At 41.9% G+C, this 23933-nt stretch overlaps 1 protein-coding gene across 6 annotated transcripts in view; it reads right to left on the reverse strand.

The window, feature by feature from the left end:
- Positions 1 to 23933, reverse strand: part of ATP13A4 (ATPase 13A4) — a 154979-nt gene that overhangs the window by 110468 nt on the left and 20578 nt on the right. The gene's annotated exons all lie outside the window — the stretch shown is intronic.

Here is a 23933-nt window from a genome sequence, read left to right on the forward strand (position 1 = left end):
CAACTAAATCCCAGCTTGCCTTGAAGGGTTTGCGGTACAGGGAACTATGCCTTCCTAGCCTCCTCTCTTGTTTAATAACAAAAAGAATTTTACATCAAGGGGAAAACACCGCAGAGACAATTTAGTTTATTTCAACTATTGAGCAGCTGCTATGTGCCATGAGGGTACAAATAACAAAAAGATAAGAGACCGACCTCTAATAAATGTATAATCTGGACAAAATTCTTCCTTCCAAGGAAAGCCTGGGACAGAATGGAAAACCACACCTGAAGCTTATGGCCTAGGTCCCACAGCTATATCCCACAAAGTCATAGGTGTACTTTATACCGGTTATAATGGCTACAGTTGAGAGGAAGGAGAGGGTCCGAGTTAAAAGCACATCCTCTGGACCAAAACACTTTGAGCTCAAAGCCTAGTGTGCCGCTTACTGGCTGTGACCTTGAACAAGTTAGTTAACCTCTTTATTCCTCAGTTTGTCATCTATAAAATGGGGGTGCTGATAGTACCCCCGTCCCAGGGCTGCTGTGTGTTACTATGTATAAGTGCTATGTAAACATTTACTGCTGCTGCTACGATTTTACTATTTCCCCTAACATAGACCTGAAATTCGACCCCTGGGTTTACTGGCATTTAGAGCTAAGAATTAGTATCAGTAGTTCTGCTTTTGTTAGAATTGCCTGTTAGGATAATAAGGGAGCTGGAACATGCATCTTTAAATCCACCGACTTCTCTGTCTCACTTGGTAAAGATATATTATCAGAAAAGTTTCTGTGATCCTTGACGGAAAGCTGCTTTCATGTGTAGTTACTAGGTCCCTTTCTCTTATTAGCAGTGCACGCAGGTGCCAAACGGCTTCCTTAGGTAGTGTCCACATCTGGCATGCCTTTGATAAAATGCTTACCTCGCCTCAGAAATACAAGCTCTTGAATCATTTTGCAAAGTAGAATGTCTATCCTGACATAAATATTCTTCTGTCCCACACTCAAGCTATTGCTCCCCAGATGCCAAGCCTGAGATGCTCTGTCCCCTCACCACGCTAGAAACAATGCTTTGTTGGTTTCATACCAAGCAAGGTCCCAATTCTAAATTCCAGACACCTGTCTGAGTCCATCCCACTGTCCTTTCCCACATGCTTTTATTATATTCCTACACTTTGGAACAGATCAACTTCTACCCGCCCTCCCCATCTGGCCATTTTTTCATCTTTTTAAAATATTATATTTAAAAGGTTGCTTATCTTGCCATTCAATCTAGCTCCTCATACAATATAACGAAGTTATGCCAGTTCTATAAGCACAAACCTCCTTGTCAATGTGCATTCTTTTACAGGCTATGCAATGAGAGCTCTGTGTAGTTTCCAAAGTGTCTTCATGTTCATTATCAAAGTAAAGCAGGAATGATGACCTTCCATTTCCAGCTAAGAAAACTGGAATTTAAAGTAATTATAGGACTTCCCTGGTGGCGCAGTGGTTAAGAATCCTCCTGCCAGGGGGCTTCCGGGAAGATGGCGGAAGAGTAAGACGCGGAGATCACCTTCCTCCCCACAGATACACCAGAAATACATCTACACATGGAACAACTCCGACAGAACACCTACTGAATGCTGGCAAAGACCTCAGACCTCCCAAAAGACAAGAAACCCACCCCCCCACACGTACCTGGGTAGGGCAAAAGAAAAAAGAATAAACAGAGACAAAAGGATAGGGACTGGACCTGCACCAGTGGGAAGGAGCTGTGAAGGAGGAAAGGTTTCCACACACTAGGAAGCCCCTTCACGGGCGGAGGCTGCGGGTGGCAGAGGGGCAAAGCTTCGGGGCCGCGGAGGAGAGCACTGCAACAGAGGTGCGGAGGGAAAAGCGGAGAGATTCCCGCACAAAGGTTCAGGGCCGACTGGCATTCACCAGGCCGAGAGCCTTGTCTGCTCACCCGCCGGGGTGGGCGGGGCTGGAAGCTGAGGCTCAGGCTTCGGTTGGAGCGCCGGGAGAGGACTGGGGCTGGCGGCGTGAACACAGCCTGAAGGGGTTAGTGCACCACGGCTAGCCTGGCGGTGAATCCGGGGAAAAGTCTGGACCTGCCGAAGAGGCAAGAGACTTTTTCTTCCCTCTTTGTTTCCTGGTGTGCGAGGAGAGGGGATTAAGATCGCTGTTTAAAGGAGCTCCAGAGACGGGCGCGAGCCGCGGCTAAAAGCGCGGACCCCAGAGCCGGGCATGAGACGCTAAGGCTGCTGCTGCCGCCACCAAGAAGCCTGTGTGCGAGCACAGGTCACTATCCACACCCCCTTCCAGGGAGCCTGTGCAGCCCGCCACTGCCAGGGTTCCGGGATCCAGGGACAACTCCCCCGGGAGAACGCACGGCGCGCCTCAGGCTGCTGCAACGTCACGCTGGCCTCTGCCGCCTCAGGCCCGCCCCGCACTCCGTGCCCCTCCTTCCTCCCCCCACCCCGGCCTGAGTGCGCCAGAGCCCCCGAATCAGCGGCTCCTTTAACCCCGTCCTGTCTGAGCGAAGGACAGACGCCCTCCAGAGACCTACACGCAGAGGCGGGGCCAAATCCAAAGCTGAGCCCCAGGACCTGTGAGAACAAAGAAGAGAAAGGGAAATCTCTCCCAGCAGCCTCAGAAGCAGCGGATTAAAGCTCCACAATCAACCTGATGTACGCTGCATCTGTGGAATACCTGAATAGACAACAAACCATCCCAAATTGAGGAGGTGGACTTTGAGAGCAAGATTTATGATTTTTCCCCTTTTCCTCTTTTTGTGAGTTTGTATGTGTCTGCTTCTGTGTGAGATTTTCTCTGTATAGCTTTGCTTCCACCATTTGTCCTAGGGTTCCATCTGTCCTTTTTCTTGTTGTTTTTTTTAATTTTTTTCTTAATAATTATTTTAATAACTTTATATTTTATCTTACTTTATTTTATTTTACTTTATCTTCTATCTGTATTCCTTCCTTCCCTCCTTCCTTCCTCCCTCCCTCCCTCCCTTCCTTCCCTCCTTTCTTTCTTTCTTTCTTTCTATTTCTACTAATTCTTTCTTTCTACTGTTTCTCCCTTTTATTCTGAGCTGTGTGAATGAAAGGCTCTTGGTGCTGCAGCCAGGAGTCAGTGCTGTGCCTCTGAGGTGGGAGAGCCAACTTCAGGACACTGGTCCACAAGTGACCTCCCAGCTCCACATAATATCAAACGGCAAAAATCTCCCACAGATCTCCACCTCAACACCAGCACCCAGCTTCACTCAACGACCAGCAAGCTACATTGCTGGACACCCTATGCCAAACAACTAACAAGACAGGAACACAACCCCACCCATTAGCAGAGAGGCTGCCTAAAATCATAATAAGTCCACAGACACCCCAAAACACACCACCAGACGTGGACCTGCCCACCAAAAAGACAAGATCCAGCCTCATCCACCAGAACACAGGCACTAGTCCCCTCCTCTACGAAGCCTACACAACCCACTGAACCAATCTTAGCCACTGGGGACAGACACCAAAAATAATGGGAACTACGAACCTGCAGCCTGCAAAAAGGAGACCCCAAACACAGTAAGATAAGCAAAATGAGAAGACAGAAAAACACACAGCAGATGAACGAGCAAGATAAAAACCCACCAGACCTAACAAATAAATAGGAAATAGGCAGTCTACCTGGAAAAGAATTCAGAATAATGATAGTAAAGATGATCCAACATCTTGGAAATAGAATGGACAAAATGCAAGAAACATTTAACAAGGACCTAGAAGAACAAAAGATGAAACAAACAACGATGAACAACACAATAGATGAAATTAAAAATACTCTAGATGGGATCAATAGCAGAATAACTGAGGCAGAAGAACGGGTAAGTGACCTGGAAGATAAAATAGTGGAAATAACTACTGCAGAGCAGAATAAAGAAAAAAGAATGAAAAGAACTGAGGACACTCTCAGAAACCTCTGGGACAACATTAAATGCACCAACATTCAAATTATAGGCGTTCCAGAAGAAGAAGAGAAAAATAAAGTGACTGAGAAAATATCTGAAGAGATTAGAGTTGAAAACTTCCCTAATATGGGAAAGGAAATAGTTAATCAAGTCCAGGAAGCACAGTGAGTCCCATACAGGATAAATCCAAGGATAAATACACCAAGACACATATGAATCAAACTGTCAAAAATTAAATACAAAAAAAACATATTAAAAGCAGCAAGGGAAAAACAACAAATAACACACAAGGGACTCCCCATAAGGTTAACAGCTGATATTTCAGCAGAAACTACAAGCCACAAGGGATGGCAGGACGTATTTGAAGTGATAAAGGAGAAAACCCTGCAACCAAGATTACTCTACCCAGCAAGGATCTCATTCAGATTTGATGGAGAAATTAAAACCTTTATAGACAAGCAAAAGCTGAGAGAGTTCAGCACCACCAAACCAGCTTTACAACAACTGCTAAAGGAACTTCTCTAGGCAAGAAACACAAGAGAAGGAAAAGACCTACAATAACGAACCCAAAACAACTAGGAAAATGGGAATAGGAACATACATATCGATAATTACCTTAAATGTAAATGGACTAAATGCTCCCACCAAAAGACACAGATTGGCTGAATGGATACAAAAACAAGACCCATATATTTGCTGTCTACAAGAGACCCACCTCAGACCTAGAGACACATACAGACTGAAAGTTAGGGGATGGAAAAAGATATTTCAGCAAATGGAAATCAAAAGAAAGCTGGAGTAACAATTCTCATATCAGACAAAATAGACTTCAAAATAAAGACTATTAGAAGAGACAAAGAAGGACACTACATAATGATCAAGGGATCAATCCAAGAAGAAGATATACCAATTGTAAATATTGATGCACCCAACATAGGAGCACCTCAATACATAAGGCAAATACTAACAGCCATAAAAGGGGAAATCGACAGTAACACATTCATAGTAGGGGACTTTAACACCCCACTTTCACCAATGGACAGATCACCCAAAATGAAAATAAATAAGGAAACACAAGCTTGAAATGATACATTAAACAAGATGGACTTAATTGATATTTATAGGACATTCCATCCAAAAACAACAGAATACACATTCTTCTCAAGTGCTCATGGAACATTCTCCAGGATAGATCATATCTTGAGTCACAAGTCAAGCCTTGGTAAATTTAAGAAAATTGAAACTCTTTCAAGTATCTTTTCCGACCACAATGCTATGAGACTAAATATCAATTACAGGAGAGGATCTGTAAAAAATACAAACACATGGAGGCTAAACAATACACTACTTAATAACGAAGTGATCACTGAAGAAATCGAAGACAAAATTAAAAAATACCTAGAAACAAATGACAATGGAGACACGATGACCCAAAATCTATGGAATGCAGAAAAAGCAGTTCTAAGAGGGAAGTTTATAGCAATACAATCCTACCTTAAGAAACAGGAAACATCTCGAATAAACTACCTAACCTTGCACCTAAAGCAATTAGAGTAGAAGAACAAACAAACCCCAAAGTTAGCAGAAGGAAAGAAATCATAAAAATCAGATCAGAAATAAATGAAAAAGAAATGAAGCAAACGATAGCAGAGATCAATAAAACTAAAAGCTGGTTCCTTGAGAAGATAAAAAAAATTGATAAACCATTTGCCAGACTCATCAAGAATAAAAGGGAGAAGACTCAAATAAACAGAATTAGAAATGAAAAAGGAGAAGTAACAACTGACACTGCAGAAATACAAAAGATCATGAGAGATTACTACAAGCAACTCTATGCCAATAAAATGGACAACCCGGAAGAAATGGACAAATTCTTAGAAATGCACAACCTGCCAAGACTGAATCAGGAAGAAATAGAAAATATGAACAGACCAATCACAAGCACTGAAATTGAAACTGTGATTAAAAATCTTCCAAGAAACAAAAGCCCAGGACCAGATGGCTTCACAGGCGAATTCTATCAAACATTTAGAGAAGAGCTAACACCTATCCTTCTCAAACTCTTCCAAAATATAGCAGAGGGAGGAACACTCCCAAACTCATTTTACGAGGCCAGGATCACCTTGATACCAAAACCAGACAAGGATGTCACAAAGAAAGAAAACTACAGGCCAATATCACTGATGAACATAGATGCAAAAATCCTCAACAAAATACTAGCAAACAGAATCCAACAGCACATTAAAAGGATCATACACCATGATCAAGTGGGGTTTATCCCAGGAATGCAAGGATTCTTCAGTATACGCAAAACAATCAATGTGATAAATCATATTAACAAATTGAAGGAGAAAAACCATATGATCATCTCAATAGATGCAGAGAAAGTTTTCGACAAAATTCAACACCCATTTATGATAAAAACCCTGCAGAAAGTAGGCATAGAGGGAACTTTCCTCAACATAATAAAGGCCATATATGACAAACCCACAGCCAACGTTGTTCTCAATGGTGAAAAACTGAAACCATTTCCACTGAGATCAGGAACAAGACAAGGTTGCCCACTCTCACCACTCTTATTCAACATAGTTTTGGAAGTATTAGCCACAGAAATCAGAGAAGAAAAGAAGTAAAAGGAATCCAAATCAGAAAAGAAGAAGTAAAGCTGTCACTGTCTGCAGATGACATGATACTATACATAGAGAATCCTAAAGATGCTACCAGAAAACTACTAGAGCTAATCAATGGTTTTGGTAAAGTAGCAGGGTACAAAATTAATGCACAGAAATCTGTGGCATTCCTATACACTAATGATGAAAAATCTGAAAGTGAAATCAAGAAAACACTCCCATTTACCATTGCAACAAAAAGAATAAAATATCTAGGAATAAACCTACCTAAGGAGACAAAAGACCTGTATGCAGAAAATTATAAGACACTGATGAAAGAAATTAAAGATGATACAAATAGATGGAGAGATATACCATGTTCTTGGATTGGAAGAATCAACATTGTGAAAATGACTCTTACTCCCCAAAGCAATCTACCGATTCAGTGCAATCCCTATCAAACTACCACTGGTATTTTTCACAGAACTAGAACAAAAAAATTCACAATTTGTATGGAAACGCAAAAGACCCCAAATAGCCAAAGCAATCTTGAGAATGAAAAACGGAGCTGGAGGAATCAGGCTCCCTGACTTCAGACTATACTACAAAGCTACAGTAATCTAGACAGTATGGTACTGGCACAAAAACAGAAAGATCAATGGAACAGGATAGAAAGCCCAGAGATAAACCCATGCACATATTGTCACCTTATCTTTGATAAAGGAGGCAGGAATGTACAGCGGAGAAAGGACAGCCTCTTCAATAAGTGGTGCTGGGAAAACTGGACAGGTACATGTAAAAGTATGAGATTAGATCACTCCCTAACACCATACACAAAAATAAGCTCAAAATGGATGAAAGACCTAAATGTAAGGCCAGAAACTAACAAACTGTTAGAGGAAAACATAGGCAGGACACTCTATGACATAAATCACAGCAAGATCCTTTTTGACCCACCTCCTAGAGAAATGGAAATAAAAACAAAAATAAACAAATGGGACCTAATGAAACTTCAAAGCGTTTGTGCAGCAAAGGAAACCATAAACAAGACCAAAAGACAACCCTCAGAATGGGAGAAAATATTTGCAAATGAAGCAACTGACAAAGGATTAATCTCCAAAATGGATAAGCAGCTCATGCAGCTCAATAACAAAAAAACAAACAACCCAATCCAAAAATGGGCAGAAGACCTAAATAGACATTTCTCCAAAGAAGATATACAGACTGCCAACAAACACATGAAAATGCTCAACTTCATTAATCATTAGAGAAATGAAAATCAAAACTACAATGAGATATCATCTCACACCAGTCAGAATGGCCATCATCAAAAAATCTAGAAACAATAAATGCTGGAGAGGGTGTGGAAAAAGGGAACCCTCTTGCACTGTTGGTGGGAATGTAAATTGATACAGCCACTGTGGAGTATGGTATGGAGGTTCCTTAAAAAACTACAAATAGAACTACCATATGACCCAGCAATCCCACTACTGGGCATATACCCTGAGAAAACCATAATTCAAAAAGAGTCATGTACCAAAATGTTCATTGCAGCTCTATTTACAATCGCCCAGAGATGGAAACAACCTAAGTGTCAAACATCAGATGAATGGATAAAGAAGATGTGGCACATATATACAATGGAATATTACTCAGCCATAAAAAGAAACAAAATTGAGGTATTTGTAATCAGGTGGATAGACCTAGAGTCTGTCATACACAGTGAAGTACGTCAGAAAGAGAAAAGACAAATACCGTATGCTAACACATATATATGGAATTTAAGAAAAAAAAATGTCATGAAGAACCTTAGGTTAAGACAGGAATAATGACACAGAGCTACTAGAGAATGGACTTTAGGATATGGGGAAGGGGAAGGATAAGCTGTGACAAAGCAAGATAGAGGCATGGACATATATACACTACCAAATATAAGGTAGATAGCTAGTGGGAAGCAGCCGCATAGCACAGGGAGATCAGCTCGGTGCTTTGTGACCGCCTGGAGGGGTGGGATAGGGAGGGTGGGAAGGAGGGAGACTCAAGAGGGAAGAGATATGGGAACATATGTATATGTATAACTGATTCACTTTATTATAAAGCAGAAACTAACAAAAAAATAAAAATAAAATAAAATAAAAAAGAAAAGCAGTTTTCACACTGAGGACATATACTCATTCCTGAGCACATTGAGAGTCTGTTCTGATGACTATGTAAGTCGAGTGCTGGGAACAAGAGACAAACTGTAGGACCAGCTCAAGATGGGAGTTCTAGTAAGACATAGCTACACAGAAGGAGTTATCCCAAAGGGCTATACCCACGGTGTAGCAGTAGACCAGAAATAAATTAAGGCCCTTAGAAAAAGACAAGAAATATTTCCATTTTCAGCCTTGGCTCTGGGTGAAATGAAAGTTTTCTTTGTGAATTCTTAATCATGAGCCAGCCATATTTTCAGGATAATCCCAAAGACCTTAAATCAAGATATATGTTAAATTTGTCCTGAATTATTGGTAGCTCTGGGCTTTTGGCAGAAGCAAATCCTCTAGATGAACATACCTTCAAGAACATCCCATAGCAGCAATTTAGATAGAGTTCCACTAAACAGAAGCTCAAATGGAAAAATCTCAAAACTCACAAGAAAAGAAGGTACAAAAAGAGAGCCACACAAAAAACAAGACTCCAGAAATGGAAAATATCAGGCTTATAATATAAAAATAAGTATTTCAATATTTAAAAGAGTAAGAGAAATATTACTCAGCCATAAAAAAGAGTGAAATAATGCCATTTGCAGCAACATGCATAGATCTAGAGATTATTATACTAAGCAAAGTCAGACAGAGAAAGACAAATATAATATTACTTATATGTGGAATCTAAAAAACAGTACAAATTAACTTATTTACAAAACAGAAACAGACTCACAGACATAGAAAACAAAGTTATGGTTACCAAAGCGGAAGCCGGGGGAGGGATAAATTGGGAGTATGGGATTAACAGATGCACACTACCATATATGAAATATATGAATATATATAGGGAACTATATTCAATACCTTGTAATAAATAATTACCTTGTAATAAACTATAATGGAAAAGAGTAAAAAATAAATAATTACCTTGTAATAAACTATAATGGAAAAGAGTAAAAAAAAGAACATATTTACATTAAAAAAAAAAAAGAATCCTCCTGCCAATGCAGCGGACACGGGTTTGAGCCCGTGTCCAGGAAGATCCTACATGCCACAGAGCAACTAACCCGTGCACCACAACTACTGAGCCTGCACTCTAGAGCCCGTGAGCCACAACTACTGAGCTCACGTGCCGCAACTACTAAAGCCCCTGTGCCTAGAGCCCGTGCTCCGCAACAAGAGAAGCCACCGCAATGAGAGGCCCGCGCACCGCAACGAAGAGTAACCCCGGTTCGCCGCAACTAGAGAAAGCCCATGCACAGCAACGAAGACCCAACACAGCTAAAAATAAACTTAAAGTGATTATACTAATAGTTATTATTAACAACTAATAATTTGAAAACAATGACGGCAGCTAACATTGGTGGAGCACTGAAACGCCTTTCACCAAGCACTTTATACACACTTTCCTTTTGTTGAAAAAGACTAAAGTTTCCCAATGTACGATGCTCATTAGTGACTCAGAGCTGGGCCTCCAGTCCAGGCCTCGGCAGCACACGGAAGACAATGTGAGCTGACCATTTCTACTCTAAGGCCGTTCTTCATTCTGTTTTTAATGTCAGTTCAATTGAAGAAATATTTTTTTTAAGTGTCCAGAGAATAGCAGGCATGTGCTAGACACAGAGATAAATGAGACAGTGCTTCCAGCGTCAAGAAGCTCATTAGTTTAATGGGAAGCTCCAGAGGCACATAAACAGATTAAACAAGTTTAGAGCAATACAAGTGTTATAGAGAGAGGTGACTATATAAATTGTCATCTGAGTTGGGTGCTATTAATAACAACACAGGTAGACCAGAAGTATCCCAGGAAAGCCAGATGAACACCCCCTAGTCATACCAGAGAGGTACCCTAAAAGCTTGCTTGCTGTCAGCCTGTGGACACAACACCAGTTAGTAGCTCATGACCCATAACCCATTGCCAAATTTTCAGTAGAAAAGCTGGAATAATGTGGACAAGGAGTGTTCAGTTATTGCTTGTTGAAATGAGCTGAACTGTACTGACTTGAAGTGAATTACATTGCAGGGACTATTCATAGATACTGGGTTTAAAATTGCAAAACTTAGCCCAGTGCTGTTTCTTATCACCCCATAGCAATTTCCTTCCCGCATTACAAAGTACCTTCCATGTCTCCAAAAATGCTTGGGAGAACTGTCCCTGCTACCGTGCACTCCACCCACCCTTCCTCCCACAAAAAGGAGTCAATCAGTCAAAAAAAAAAAAAACATGTTGGGAAAATGTCCAAAGAATATTACCCTCATGGCAGTCTACATGCATTACGGAATAGCGTGCTATCACTTTCATCATCCCCCTCCAACCCACAGATTCTCCTCCTCCCTCTGTCCCAGGGCATCTACATCCTTTGCACCCCTAAGGGCTTAAAGTCTGTCTTCCAGGTGTGCAGGCCTTCTCCCTTCTTCCCTATACTCAAGAAGTCAAACTATGCTCCCCGGAGCAATGATCTAAACTACCTCAGCCAACAGAACCTCTTAAGAGTCTACAGACCCTCTCCCTAGAAACACACACACATAAAGTTCTCCATAGAGATTCAGGGGGTTCCCAGAATCTAGAAAAGACCCTGCCCTAGAGGGTTCATAAGGCTAAATCAAGGATGATCTTTCAGAGTTTACACTCTTTATGTGAACCTGGGGTCTGGCACTAGGTAAGCACTTAGTGAATGCAGAAGTGTGAAGACAGGAACTCACGGAAATGCAGGGGAGAGTGAGAGGGTGACAACAAAAGCAGAGCAGTGACTGACTCCAAAAAGCTCCATCGGGTGGTATTATCACCTGGGAGCCATCAAGTCCTGAGAATGGTTCCCGGCCTTCTAGTCCCAGAGGCTGCCAGGAGAACACCTCTCCCAGAGAATACTCACATCAGCCAGGTCTCAGAAACCGGGGTGTCATGAGAGAGGGAGATGTATGTGCCTGTCACACGGACCAGATAAATACACGCTCAGGTATTAAGAGTTTGTTCTCTTCCCAGCGGCACCACTTCCACAGTTGTGATTGTCCTGCCGATGGAGCTGTAATCAAGCACACTGCCTAAATTGGGCTCTGGAATCTTCTCTGACGAATTCTCTCACCCTGACTGACATGCCTTCTTTAAACATATTCAATCAATTACAGTCAGATCCTGTTGGCCTGAGAGCCATTTATTCCCTTTAAGACAATTTTGCATTTCTCTACTGGCTTTATTAAACATTGAAAAGTTTAAGTGATTCATTTTTTAAAAGTTTACTTCACTAAAGATAAGCTCTTTTCCCTTATTCCCAAATGTTGGGAGTGAAGAGAATGTTTTGCTACAATTTCCACGCGGTACAACAAGTTGTGCTACTGGAATGCAGTTTATGTTACTGCCGATCTTCACCACACACTCTATTTAAATTTCTGTCTGGGTCATTTCCTGCTTCCCACTCTTTTGTGCTAAAGAACATTTCCTACGTGTCCTAAGTTAACTTCTCCATCCAGCTGAGAAATTCTCAACCTGAATGATCTAATCTTAAACTGGAGGCTCAGAAAGAATGGCCTGCAGACAGGTTTCTTGTTGGCCTGGTAAGTATTTCTTAAAACTTTAAATTGGCCCAATTATTTTCACATAAAAGCTCTACCTTTTCTTTAAAATTAATCAGAAATTGTGACCTTACTGTATTCACATTCTTGCACTGTAAGAATCAACTGGGGACTAAAAAAATGATACAAATGAACTTATTTACAAAACAGAAACAGATTCACAGACACAGAAAACAACCTCATGGTTACCAAAGGGGAAAGGTGGGGGGAGGATAAATTACGAATTTGGGAGGGACATATACACACTACTATATATAAAATAAACAACAAGGACCTACTCTATAGCACAGAGAACTATACTCAATATTTTGTAATAACCTATATGGGAAAAGAATCTGAAAAAGTATAGATATATATATGAATAACTGAGTCTCTTTGCTGGACACCTGAAAATAACACAACAGTAAATCAACTATACTTCAATAAAAATAAATAAATAAAAAATTTAAAAAATAATCCTCTGGGGAGCACCAAGAGACATGTACAAAATAGCCCAGGAACTAACCCAACACCACCCAATTAGACAGGGAATGATGCACTGTGATGTGTTCACACTACAAGATCTGATACAGCACTTCAAACAAATCAGCTCCCAGCAACACCCAAGAGTAGGGATGACTCTTAGTAATACAACAGTAAGTGAAAACAGTCAGTGCAAAGGCTTACGTCAGCATGACAATCTTTTTTTTTTTTTTTTTTGCGGTACGCGGGCCTCTCACTGTTGTGGCCTCTCCCGTTGCGGAGCACAGGCTCCGGACGTGCAGGCTCAGCGGCCATGGCTCACGGGCCCAGCCGCTCCTCGGCATGTGGGATCTTCCCGGACCGGGGCATGAACACGTGTCCCCTGCATCGGCAGGTGGACTCTCAACCACTGCGCCACCAGGGAGGCCCATGATAATCTTTTTATAAAGTTAAAAACAACTAAAATTTTAAGAATATTTTAAGGATACGCTTAAATAAAAGAAAACTATATAAAAAGGAAGGCAAGGGAATGATGACCGCATGGTACAGGACAATGGTTACTTATATCGGGACGAGGCAGGGAGAGAAGGGACACATTGTCAAATGTAGGTCATTGTCAAAATTCTAGATTTTGTTTGAGTGGTGGGGTCATCACATTATTATAAGGAGTTAATTAAATGACTAAATTAATGCAATACAGCATGGGCAAAGAACGAGTGTGTCATGCACCAAAGATTATGGACAACTAATTGTGAGCACCTGAAGCCTTAAGGAAAAAAGAATCAGCCAGAGCAAGTGAGAGATGCCCCCCTTTAAACGAGCAGGTGCTCCCCATTTCCCATGGTCTCTGCCATGCTTTCTCTTTTGCCCAACACTGAGGCTCTATGTCAGCTTCTGTTTCTCATCTCATCCTGGGCCTGTTCATTGGAGATACAACTTCTCTCTGTAGGCCAGTGGTTCTCAACCAGGAGTTATCTCGTCCCCCTGAGGACATCTGGCAATGGCTGGAAGTCACTCTCACCTGGGTAAGAGGTGCTACAGACATCTGATGGGTAGAGGCCAGGAATGCTGTTAAACATCCTACGATGCAGAGGACAGCTGCCCCCAAAGCTCCACACACACAAGAAACAACATTATGTGGCCCAAAACTGTAGCGCTTGAGAAGCCTGCTATAGGCATTTGCCCCACCTAGTCAGGCCTCTAGGGCCTAGTGCCTAGAACGTCATCCTCAGCACCCAGAGGAGAATTAGACATTTTTGAGTTTGAAATCTACAGTAAACAAGGATAAGCACTTAATGCCAAATGACCCTAAGGTCAGTAGTGGTCATAGGAAGCCATTTTGCAGACGAGGAAACAGGACCTAGGAGAGAAAGCCAGCTGCCCCTATGGACTACACCCGCTTCCCTCCCCGAAAAGAACTACCCCTCTCTCTCACTCTGCCCCAGCCACAAGGACGTTTCCTTAAACTCATGGAGCTCTATCCTGCCTCAGGATCTTCCATTGCCTGGCGACCTCTCATCCTTTTTTTTTTTTTAAACATCTTTATTGTATAATTGCTTTACAATGGTGTGTTAGTTTCTGCTTTATAACAAAGTGGATCAGTTATACATATACATATGTTCCCATATCTCTTCCCTCTTGCGTCTCCCTCCCTCCCACCCTCTCTATCCCACCCCTCCAGGCGGTCACAAAGCACCGAGCTGATCTCCCTGTGCTATGCGGCTGCTTCCCACTGGCTATCCACCTTACGTTTGGTAGTGTATATGTGTCCATGCCTCTCTCTTGCTTTGTCACAGTTCACCCTTCCCCCTCCCCATATCCTCAAGTCCGTTCTCTAGTAGGTCTGTGTCTTTATTCCTGTCTTACCCCTAGGTTCTTCATGACTTTTTTTTTCTTAAATTCCATATATATGTGTTAGCATACGGTATTTGTCTTTCTCTTTCTGACGTACTTCACTCTGTATGACAGACTCTAGGCCTATCCACCTCATTACAAATAGCTCAATTTCATTTCTTTTTATGGCTGAGTAATATACCCTGAGAAAACCATAATTCAAAAAGAGTCATGTACCAAAATGTTCATTGCAGCTCTATTTACAATAGCCCGGAGATGGAAACAACCTAAGTGCCCATCATCGGATGAATGGATAAAGAAGATGTGGCACATATATACAATGGAATATTACTCAGACTTCTCATCCTTTTAAGTCTCCTTCAAATGTTTCCTTCTCAGAGAAGCCTTAGCCAATCTCCTATATAATTATAAGCCCCTGATCTCATACACCCTTTATAATACTTTTCTGGCATTTTCCCAACTGGAAATTTGTATTTTTTTTGCTTGCTTTTCTAACTGTTCTTCCTTTCTGTCCCCACAAGGCTTTAAGTTCTGTCAGCTTGGGATCCATTCAAGTTTGTTTCCTCCCTGTTTACCCGGCACCTAGTATATGATCTGCATGTAGTCGGCACTGAATGAATGAATAAATAAATGAGTTATTGTACTGAGGGAAAGAGGGAAGGAAGGAAGAAGGAGGGAAGGATTAAGAGAAAGAGGAAATGAAAATTAATAAACCCTACTTTCCTTGTCCTATCCCAAGAAGTTTAACTATATCCTATTTTGGGGCATTCTAAAAATTAAATCAATGTACTGGAGGTCAAAGAAAAAAGGAGGCATAAGCAATCCCCAGACACTGTTCTGTGCCTTGGGCCATTAGGAAATGTTAACTGGTCTCATCATTTACATCACACTTAATCTCTAAGGCTAGGTTTCTTGAACAAGTGCTTTAATTTTTCTTTTTCTTCCTCCTTATCTGTCTCCAGGAGTTGAAAAGATGCCAAAGGTAAGGCTGAGTTTCCCAAGCTCCTCACCTTCAACAGAGACAAGCCAAGTGCCTGGGCTGGAAGGGACAAACTGATTCGGACATCTGCCACCCAGGCTCCTGCTCTGGACCAAAGGTGAGTTCACAATTACCTTTGGGTGAGCTGTGCTAATTTCCTGGTCTTGGAAATTACTTTACAGTAAAATGATTTTTAAAAAATATAAAGAGGGCTTCCCTGGTGGCGCAGTGGTTGAGAGTCCGCCTGCCGATGCAGGGGACACGGGTTCGTGCCCCGGTCCGGGAAGATCCCACATGCTGTGGAGCGGCTGGGCCCCTGAGCCATGGCCGCTGAGCCTGCACGTCCGGAGCCTGTGCTCCGCAACACTGGAGAGGCCGCAACAGTGAGAGGCCCGCGTACCGCAAAAAAAATAACAATAAAAAATATATATATAAAGAAATACTCTGCAACAATAACTACTTAACCACTGAGTCCCATTTTCCATTAACAGTGTTGTCATCCATTGAATGGTGCAAGTGTGAGCCTTGAGGGAGGGGATCCTTGGGAGTCTAGTGACCTGGCTGCCATTCACTGTCCTGTGGCAGAAAGTTAGAATATCATTAAGCTCAATTTCATTCTCAGGTCTGGGATTTCGCTTCTCTCTTATTCCTAGCTTTGGAGTGCCCCCTCTCTGGCCATTGACTCCCAGTTTGCTTGTTCAGTGTTACCTCCCGAGATTGCTATGGGAAAGAGTGGAATGACTCTGTCCGGCCCCAGAACAAAGGAACTCCACATGAAAATGTTTAGGTGCTGCATCCCCAGTGTAACGTCTTCAAGGCATTTTTGCTTCTGTTCAATTTATATTGTCTACTGTGTCTAAGGCCATGGGTAAGGTAGGTCTGTTAGAGATAAATTTCCCACCCTCAAAGAGCTGACAGGAGAGGTGATGGATTAAAAAATACAATTCAGGGCAGAAAATATGAAGTGTCATGTGAAAAGCACAGAGAGAAAAATGCTATTAGTTTAAAATGATGATGATACCCAACTGAGATGATAATTAGAAAAAGCTTGCCAGGAGGATTGTGACTTGAGGTGAACTTGGGGAGAATTGTTAGAACTTCAGTAGTTGGGAAAGGAGGGTAGGAGGAACAAGCCTCGAGCAAAGGGACACCATCTGAAAACATGGAGTGTACCAAAGAACAAAATGTGATTTCAGGTAGCACAGGTCCGTGTATGGTGGTGTTCCAATTAACCCCATCCTATATGGCCAGAGAATGCAACTTTGGGTGAGACTCTGGGATTCTAAGACATGTCCTGTACTCCAGCTAGCCATTGATCAAAAGAGAGCTTGCCGAACCCTTAAAAACTACACCTACATCTCTTCCCCTCCACAACCAGCAAGCAGACCTCTTGCAACTTTCATAAAGCTGGGGTCCTTGGGCAAAGTCAGGGACAGAGAGGCCTCTGCCTATGGCCTCTGCCTATTCCAGCTGGGCAGCAGTCTGGTTATGGAAGCAGGAAGATGCGTTTGGGGTTTCAGTGTCCTTTGACCTAATCAGGGTTACCCTTCTCAGCCCAGGAGGCTCCCAGCCTGGGCTATGGAAACTTCTCCTTGTCACACCAGTGGGCTGGCAGAAAAGCAACATGTCTCACCCGTCAGTGGCAGGCAGGGTAGTGCTCCCCTGCCCTGTGGATAACTGTGCACCCAAACTTGGCAGAAGCTCATGAAACACACAGTTTGTGAATAATAACTTGTTATTATGTCCCAGTCACCCTAAATATCTTTTTTCCATATTCTGTTTTAATCCTCATAACCCTACAAGGAAGGTAATATCACCTGGGGGTGAGACTGAGAAAGGTAAGTTTCAAGGAGGTTAAGGAAGGCCCTCAGAGTCACCCAGCTAGTAGGTCACAGAGAAAACTCTTTCCACCAATAGGGCTGCCTCTCGTGCAGACACTCCCTCCCCTGCTCTCTGATAGTCTCATTTGGCAGGTGTCACCAGGGACAGTGCTTGAACTCTTGCTGATTGTTCACATTTGAGCTAATGGATGCATTGCCCAGACAGGTTCTTAGGTTCCCCTTAAAGAGGTTTTCATAAGCTTCAAACTGCAGAGAGAGAGGAAATAGGAGAAAAGGACTCCACCCAGCAACCAGAAGGTGGTTTCTGCAAGCAACATCTTAATTTTCTGGTCTGGTAATCTTGGGCAAGATGCATTTTCCAGATTCCCATGTGATGCTGAAATGAAAACTTCTCTTGCTGGTGATGTCTGAGTAGTGTAAGACAGGTAGAACTCAGATCGGTATCCGGGACACCATCTGGTCTGGGCAGCCTCCTCAGTGCACAGGAGAAAGACCCAAGACAAGGCAGAGCAGGGGGAAACGTTCAAGACCTGTTTCTGCCACTTACTAATTATAGCATCTGGAAGTCCCTACCCCACCTAGAAAATAATAATTGCACTAATGCCTACCTCACAAAGCTGTTATTGACAATAAAATGGGACAACGGTGGTGAAAGCATGATTCAAATAGAAGTTGTTCTTATTATGAAGACAGTTAGACTTAAAGTTAATTGATAAACCCTCATGGATGCCCTGACATGGCTGCTTCCACCCCCTTCTCAGATCTCAGCTTCCCTGACCACACAGCCTAAAGAAGATACCCAATCACTCTCTTCCCATCATCCTTTTTAAATCTCTACAAGCCCTTATCTTTATCTGATATTTTTCTTATTTGTTTATTTTTTTATGATTGGTTCCTAGAATGTAAGTTTCACAAGAGCAGAGCTTCGGTCTGTCTTGTTCATCGCTGGATCCCTGCACATAGCAGAACACTTCTGGGACACAGGAGGCCCACTCACATTTTTTGATTGAACAAATGACTCCAATTACATTGCTGAATATTACTAGACTCCTAAACAGGGAGGCCAAGAATGACAATTCCACACTGTTAGCATGTGACGAATCTTAGCAAATATCCAGTCAAACATCATTTTTCAAGAGGAGAAATCTGAGATCTTAGGAGAATTCTCAAACAAGGGCACACAGAAAGAGAGAAAGCATAGAAAAAAGCAGTGATCTCCTTCCAAAGTCAGACTTCCACTCTTTGATCAACGGAGCATTTATCTTGACAATTGATTGTATCCTCAAGGATTCTTATTGGTCTTTATCCCCAGGTATGATTATTTGCCACTTAACTTAGGATTTCAGAAAATGAAAGAGGGGGAAGTATGCTATCTGAACTCTGAAAGAGGGAAGGGTCAGAGATCCGATCCTACATTTCTTTCACAATATGAAACACCCACACCTCCAGTGAAGCAAACTCTACTTCCTGGGGAAGTCTGTTTCATTTTCAGACAACCTTACTAATAACTACACCATGTACCAGACACTGGGCTGAAGCCCAGAAGGTGGTACTCTGAGCTCAAACAATTCCCTCTCAACCAGAACAACTCCATTTCTATCTGTCCAAACAGTATAAAGTCAGTATAAATATATTGATCTTCCATTACAAATTTATGCCTAAACAAGGGCTTCTGTATATAAAAATCATTTTGAAAATCATTGTATCTATTACCAAGCTCTCTTGCTGAGATGGCCTGAAATCTTTTCCATATAGTAGAAGTGGGTGGAAAGTATGCCTAGAACAACTGTTAACCACCTTTTTAGAATGAGAAGCCCTTTCTTAACATTGCTGCTGAGAGATAAATTGTTAAAACTGCTTTGGAAAGTACTTTGGCATTCTATAGCAAGGCTAAAGATATGCATGCTGTGTGATCCAGCAATTCCACTGGTAAGTGTCTCCTCTACAGAAATGTATGCACATGTGTACCAGGGGACATGAACAAGAAAAACTCAAAGGTTGAAACAATCCAAAAGTCCATCAACAATGAAACTGATTTTTTTTAGTATAGTCCTACCATGATCTATTCTGACACAATGAAAATGAATAAGCTCTAATTTTATGCAATAATATGGATACATCACAGAAGAAGCAAAACACAAAAGAATATAATCGATGTGATTTCAATCGTATAAGCTTCAAAAATATTGTTATGGAATGGTTAGAAATTTTTTTTTTTTTTTTTGGTACGCGGGCCTCTCACTGTTGTGGCCTCTCCCGTTGTGGAGCACAGGCTCTGGACGCGCAGGCTCAGCGGCCATGGCTCACGGGCCCAGCCGCTCCGCGGCATGCGGGATCTTCCCGGACCGGGGCACGAACACATATCCCCTGCATCGGCAGGTGGACTCAACCACTGCGCCACCAGGGAAGCCCGAAAAAATATTTTTTAAGGCAAGAAAATAAGAATTACAGAAGACAAGTAAGAGGTTACTTCTCCATTGGGGGAGGGAGACAGAGATGGGTTATGATTAAGGAGGGACCCAGGAAAACATCTTGAATGCTTGCAGTGTTCTACCTTCTGATCCAGGCAATGACCATATGAGTTTCGATTTATTATTAAATTGGTTGTATATATTTTTTGCACATTTACTTGACAGTTTTTAAAATGCTGCACACTCTCAAATGATTGAGTTCCACTTCTGGAGAACTGTCAATGCTTGGAGGCTGTCAATACGTGTTGGGCATACAAGTCCTTGGACCCGTAGCAATAACTCTTGAGAGTCGTAGCCGACAGACAGGTTTGCAAACACTGATGTAGAGGGGAAAGAGCATTGGGTTGGAGATGGGCAAGCCTGGGCTCTAGTCTGAACTTTGGTTTTATTAAATAATCCCTTTCCCCTCTCTGGGTCTCAATTTCACCCTCTGTAACAGAGAGGGTGGAATTATATGATCTCTTGAGTCCCTCTAAATTCTGATGTCTGTAGTTCTTATAACAATAGGAACCTCACGAATATCACCTATGTGACCAGCTTGCAGTCCCCTCATAGGTGCACATCAAAGGTCATAAATCCCTTCCATGGAGATGCCTGCCTCCACGTCAAAGCTGCCCATGTAGCCTTCACTCAAGCTTTAACATTCCTTTAAGGAAAAATAGAGGGTGGTCTCTATTGCACCATTTGTACAAATTGTTGCCAACGTATTGTGCAGACAACCTGCTTGAGACCATCAGACAGCCCTCCAGAAGAGGGAGCATGCCACATGCAGGGAGCCCCTTCCCGGGCCCTGAGGATGGGAGCTGGCATGCCACCCCCATTGTGAAATTGTGTGACTTCCTGGCCACTGTGCCATATTCATCAACTGAGCATCGGAATTCCCCAGTGTGAAAAGACTACATGATTCATTTCCACAACTGGTATTAAGACCTAAGCACCGCCTTGGGGAAGGTTTCTTGCAATTCTGTAAGATGGCACCACCAAGCCATGATGCTTGATTCTGGTTTTAACTGACAGAAAAGAGGCCTCAGAATCTGCTGGTGAATTTCAAGCAAATGGATCTAAGTGGTAGATGATGAAGTTAGGATAGGTGATAAGGAAATGAAAGACCCAATAAAAATGGAAAATTGTTTGGGAGAGTAGTGGGGCAAAAGGGAGACCAGAATTTCTCTCTTTTCAAAATATTCTGGGATGTCACACCCAACTAGAGGATAATTCAAGACACAATGCTGGGCCAGATAGTTATGATATAATCTCAGGTATTCCTTTTATGCTTTTATTATTACAGAAGCAATACATGCACATTTTAAAGATTAGAAAAGGAACATACAACAAAAAACTTTACATTCCCACAACTCAGAGATTCCTGCAGTTAACAACATGCTGCATATATGTTGTTTCTTTCACCAAGATGAAACCATACTATAAATGCTCTTTTCTGATCTGCTTTTTCATTCACTGGCCTCCATTTGTCCATGTCAGTGAGATTTTATCTCAACTAAAACCCATATTATATTCAAATTTTTCAATGGACACAGTAAGTTCCACTACAACTGGTTTTTCCAAACTGGTGTGGCACTACTCTATTTCTTAACCTCGATGATAATTAATAAATTTTCACCTTATAATTATCTATTAAGTTGTACAAAAATGTTTCTTGTGCTTTAATATAGGTATTATATAATATTTCACAATAAAAAAAAGGGGAAATGTCACACACTCCTATGTGATTAACATCGTAATTTTCCTGGTTCTTTTAATCTAGATCTTTCCCTATTTCATGATAATGACTTATGGAACAGCCAGTACTTCTGCAAGAGTTCAAATGTTAATAGCTACATTCCCAATGATTTCAGATTTTGCACAAAGACAACAAATAAATGACCTAACCTTCAGCTGCTTTTACTTTAATGGGTTTTATTTTAGAAATAATAACATCTATCCCACAAAGCAATAGTTAAAAAAAATCCGAAGTTTTTGTTTATAAAGAATTTAATCATTTCAAAATATATATGTATACCAAATCATCATATTGTACACCTTAAACTTATACAATGTTATATGTAATTATGTACCGATAATGCTGGGGGAAAAAATAAAAAGTCTATGAGCAAGAAAGAAGAAAAAGAACTTAATTTTTGTTTTGTTATTTTGCATTCTAATAAAAATAGAGGTGTGATTTTATGTCAATTTAAGTATGACTATAAACCAAACCAAAAAAGGGATTTCCTCTTGCGAGACGCAAGCGGGAAGAGATATGGGAACATATGTATATGTATAACTGATTCACTTTGTTATAAAGCAGAAAGTAACACACCATTGTAAAGCAATTATACTCCAATAAAGACGTTTAAAATAAAAAAAAGGGATTTCCTTAGCACAGTGCTTCCAAATCTTTTTTATACACAGTGCAGATCAGGTAAGTAGATGAGGCTGCTTGAAGCTGGAGGGGATCAATATCTCAACATTCCTATACGAACCCCTGTAATCCATCTGTAGCACCCCCAGCGCCATCCATGGTATACCAACTGGGTAGCCTTGTCTTACCCTATATTTATAGTAAAAGAACACCTTCTTTTCTCTTACTTCCCTCAGTCTAATCAGAGTCGTAACAGGCAAAGTTGTACTTAAAATGAGTATGTCCTATAACTACACATCATTCTTAGAAATACCCTCTTACCTACCAATATGTGTTTATTCAAGCAGGTTTTTGTTTGTTTCTATTTTGCAAATGTCTGCCCCTACCTTGTTGCTCCTTCACCTAGGAAAAAAAAATCCTAGCAATCTTTAAATTTTATTCAAATAAAACTTGCTCTATGAATCTTCCTCAGTCAGAATTCATCACAAGTTTAAAACTAAACTCATTACCCACACCCTCTTCTCTCTCTGAATCACCACTACCACCACACAGCCAGTTACGTGACTCAGAAATCTAGGGATTCCCTTTAATATTCTCCCCCTCCTCCCTCAGCATCTAATTAGCTCAAGGTCTATGGACTGTTTTTTTTGTTTTGTTTTTTGCGGTACGCGGGCCCCTCACTGTTGTGGCCTCTTCCATTGCGGAGCACAGGCTCCGGACGCGCAGGCTTAGCGGCCATGGCTCACGGGCCCAGCCGCTCTGCGGCATGTGGGATCTTCCCGGACCGGGGCACGAACCCACGTCCCCTGCATCGGCAGGCGGACTCTCAACCACTGCAACACCAGGGAAGCCCAAGGTCTATGGATTGTATCTCCTAGATTTTTCTCAAATTGGTCTCCTCTGCTTCATCACTGATACTTCTCTCCTATTAGTTCAACCTCTAGGCTTACTAGAATCACTGCAAGAGCCCCCGTTTCAGTTCCACGAGCACCTGCACTGTTGTCCATACTGCTACAGAGTTACCTTCCCAAATACCTGCTTTCAGTTCCTTACTAGAGTAACCAACCAACCCGATTTATCTAGGATTGAGGGATTTTTTGGGATGTGGGCTTTCAGTGCTAAAGGCCAGAAGGTCCAGGTAAACCAGGATGGTTTCCTTCAATCACTTGATACAATGGCAGGCAAAGCTCTTCCTAACCTTCTCCACACTATCTTCTGAGCCTCTTCTCTCTGTTCTTCCCATCCCACTTCACCACACACACATACACCCTGCATACCAACTTTGCCAAGCTACATTCAGTTCTCCGAACGGAATGTGCTCTGCCTCTTTACATCTCAGTTCCTTTGTACATTGTGTCTCCTTGATTCAGAATGCTTTGTCTTATCTGGGCTTGCTGGTTAACTCCTATTCGTCCATCTAGATTATTTTCAGTTGGCACTTTTTCACTGAGGTCATCCAGGAATTGGCTGTAGCTTCCTCTCTGTTCCCACAGCACCTTGGATATACTGCTGTCATAACACTAGCCCACTGAACTCTATCCTCTACCAGATATTTGGCCCTAGGACTTTTCTTTGTATCCCTAATACCAAGCACAGGGACTCATACACAGAAAGTGCTCAAGAAGGAAGAAAGGAAGGAAGGAAGGAAGAAGAGAGGGAGGGAGGGAAGGAGGGAGAGAGG

Source organism: Orcinus orca, chromosome 5 (genome assembly GCF_937001465.1).
Source record: "Orcinus orca chromosome 5, mOrcOrc1.1, whole genome shotgun sequence".
NCBI lineage: Eukaryota > Metazoa > Chordata > Mammalia > Artiodactyla > Delphinidae > Orcinus > Orcinus orca.